Source organism: Gossypium hirsutum, chromosome A03 (assembly GCF_007990345.1).
Source record: "Gossypium hirsutum isolate 1008001.06 chromosome A03, Gossypium_hirsutum_v2.1, whole genome shotgun sequence".
Lineage (NCBI taxonomy): Eukaryota > Viridiplantae > Streptophyta > Magnoliopsida > Malvales > Malvaceae > Gossypium > Gossypium hirsutum.
Window position 1 is genome coordinate 78,321,775 of NC_053426.1, and position 3,691 is coordinate 78,325,465.

At 35.1% G+C, this 3,691-nt stretch overlaps 1 non-coding gene across 1 annotated transcript; it reads left to right on the forward strand.

The window, feature by feature from the left end:
- Nucleotides 1-3,248: 3,248 nt before the first annotated feature.
- On the forward strand, nt 3,249-3,355 carry LOC121227533 (small nucleolar RNA R71). Its single transcript, XR_005925131.1, has one exon. It is a non-coding gene; the product is annotated as a small nucleolar RNA R71 (small nucleolar RNA).
- Nucleotides 3,356-3,691: the final 336 nt, after the last annotated feature.

Here is a 3,691-nt window from a genome sequence, read left to right on the forward strand (position 1 = left end):
GATTGTGTGAAAATTTCGTGAAGAAATTTTATGCATAAAGTGCTTAAATTGAAATTAGGGACTAAATCGAATAATTTGTAAAACTTGCATTCTAGAAGTTTCTAGTATGAAATTGTTTTGAAATATTAATTAGGAGGTCTTAAATAGAAATTTTACCAATTTCTAAGTCTATGGACAAAAATTGGACATGGATGGAATTTTTGGAAAGTTTAGTAGTAAGGGCATTTTGGTCATTTAGGGGTAAAATGAATTAAAATACAAAATTAAAAGCCAATTTTGCTCATCTTCAACTCCATGGTCAAATATAGCAAGGAGAAACCATGGTTAGGGTTTTTCAAGCTTCCAAGCTCGATTGTAAGTTCGTTCTAGCCTCGTTTTTAATGATTTTTATGTTTTTGGAGTCCGGTAGCTCGATTAAGCTTATGCTAACAATAATTCAACCTAGGGTTCATATTTGGAAAAATACCCATAGGTGAAATTTGTGTATTTTGGTGTTTTATGATAGAATATGAGGTTTTAAATTATGTTAGACAACTTGTACTACTCGATTTTAAGTGAAAACGAGCAAAAGGGCTTAATCGGTAAAAATACCTAATAGTCATAAGTACATGTTAGAGTGAGAATTTGATGTTACCATAGAAGGGAAAAATTATCAGCATGTCATAAAACATAAGAAAATAGGCTGAAGTTTAATTTACGAGCTTTGGGGAAAAAGTGTAAATATGCAAAAGTTTAGGGGCAAAACTGTAATTTTTCCAAAATATGATTTTGGGTCAATTTGAATAATTTGAGTCCTAATTAGACTATATTTTAAATGATAGAGCAAGGAAAACTAAAATTCGGGCTAAAATGGGGAAAACACCAAGTTGTGGATGAAATGGTAAAAGTAGCCATTTTCGCATACGAGGTAAGTTCATATGTAAATGTTGGTAACATAGTTATTATTTTAAATGTTTTAATGTTATTTAAATGATATGATAATTATTATGAAATATTATACTGTGATAATTGTTTGTTAATATGTCAAATTATGTGATATACTTGGAAAATGTGAAATACTACCAAGTATCGGTAACGGCATTCCGTAGAAGATGGTTGAGACACATGATTGGGAAAAAGGTCCCGTTGAACCTTAGGAATGGATTAGGATACAAGTGACATGTCACTAGGATATTTGGGCATCCGAACTCGTTGAGTTGAGTCCGAGTTCACTTATGGATGCAAATGTCTGAACTCGTTGAGTTGAGTCTGAGTTCGAGAGATGTAACTAGGCATCCGAGCTCGTTGAGTTGAGTCCGAGTTCACTTATGGATGCGAACGCCTGAGCTCGTTGAGTTGAGTCCGAGTTCACTTATGGGCGGGTTACATGGTAGCTTGGCTACATATGTGGCACTTATGTGCATACTTTCCATGTATCCGAATTATATTCCGATGTGTTCAACGGGTAAAATTCTACTCAAATGGAGGAATACTTGAGATGAAAGGGACGTATTGGTAAGTGTTGTGAAATGAATACTTTGAACAGGTAACTTAACCCTCGGGTTGGAAACTCGATATAACAACAATATGGTAAGATGATAAATGAAAATGTGATATGAATGTCTCGGTGATGATTATGCAAATGATGTTTTATGTTTGCGTATATAGTTGTGTTACTTGTTATTTGCATGTGAGCTTACTAAGAATTTATGCTTACTCCCTCCTTTTCATTCCTTGTAGTGTTGACAAGCCAGCTCAAAAATTGGGAACGGTCGGCGACACACTCACACTATCCGTATACCATCTTGGCATAATGGCTTGTATATTTTGAGTGTGGCATGTATAGCATTATAATCATTTTGTATATATGGTCTTATGATATGGTTATTGAGTGGTATGGAAATGCTTGGTAATGATTAGCCATTGGAATGGCTAATCATGATCATATTTGGTGTTATGTATGCTAAATTACTAGCTAATCCATGGAAACCATGAAATAGGTAAAATTTACCATAAATAGATTCAGACAGCAACAGTGATGTGAGTTTGAAAAATCATTAAAAATAGTAGAGATACAATTAGATGATAAATAAAATATGGAATTGAAGAATTATGAGTCTATTTTCATATGGATGGAACAAAATAGGTATATGAGTTATATTTTATGAGATGTTTAAATTTTTGTGAAACAGGTCCAGAGCGATTTCTGGATCCCCTGTTCTGACTTTGGAAAATTCACCATAACTTGTTCAAAGATAATTATAAGTCATGATTTATATGTACAGATTCCTTATTGAGTCTAGTTTTATTAGAAACAAATGGAATAGTCATTGAAACTCTGTACAAGGATATATCTGATTCGTAATACACAGAGGTCAGAGCAGTCGAACCCTGAAACAGGGGAGACTTTAACTAATAAACTGTACTAATTTGCTAGACCAAAAATTCTAGAAAAACATTAGTAAATAGATATATGAGTCTAGTTTTAGGGAAAATTTACAGAATTGGATTTCAATTTTTGAAACTTGAGATATGAATTTTTAAGCGACTCTGACGCAGATTGCTAGCTTGACTAAAAATTTTAAAAATAAATTGTTTGAGCTGTTTAAGTAATGAATTAAGTTTGTTAACACCTCGTGTTCGACTCCGGCGACGGTCTTAGGTACGGGGTGTTACAGTCTCGGTATTCTAAAAATGAGTTTCTGACACCGATATAAACTTTGAGAGCATCTCTTCAAGGTTCGACCTCTTTTCCTGTTGGTTGGGTGCTGTTGGTAGCCTGGAGGTGATCTCTGATTTCCTTGGCCTCCCCATGAGAAATTTGGGTGGTTCCTCCAACCTGCATTGTAAGTGTTACTATATGGATTGTTTTAAGATCGAGGATTATTACCCATGTAATTTAACTACTCGTTATCCTTGTTTTGGCCATAAGGTTGGTATTTTGAATTGCTTGATCCACCTCCACTTGCTTCGCACTGCATTACTGGATGAACCTGTGAAGAACTAAGAAAACCATCAATTTTCTTATTCAAGAGTTCTATCTGATTAGAGAGCATGGCAACTGAATCGACATCATAAACACCGGCTGTTTTTGTTGGCTTTGTCCTCATGACTTGCCACTGATAGTTATTCAGTGACATATCCTCTATAAACTCATAAGCATCTTCAGGTGTTTTATTATTGATGGTTCCGCCAGCAGCTGGGTCAACCATTTGTCAAGTAGAAGGATTCAGGCCATTATGAAAGGTTTGAACCTTAGCCAGAGTGGTAACCCATGGTGAGGGCATCTTCGAAAAAGGTCTTTGTATCTCTCACATGCATCGTAGAGTGTTTCTAAATCCATCTGCACAAAAGAAGAGATATCATTACGTAATTTAGCCGTTTTAGCCAGCAAAAAATATTTAAGTAAAAACTTTTCGGTCATTTGTTCCCAAGTAGTAATTGACCCTCGTGGTAACGAGTTCAACCACTGATTAGCTTTGTTCCTTAATGAAAAGGGAAACAACCGAAGATGTATGGCATCATCAGAAACGCCATTGATTTTAAATGTGTTGCATAGTTCCAAAAAGTTTGCCAGGTGAACGTTGGGATATTCGTCCTGAAAACCATCAAACTGAACAAATTACTGTATCATTTGAATTGTGTTAGGTTTCAGTTCGAAGGTATTTGTAGCTACAGCAGGTCTAACTATGCTCGATTTAGTTCCTACTCA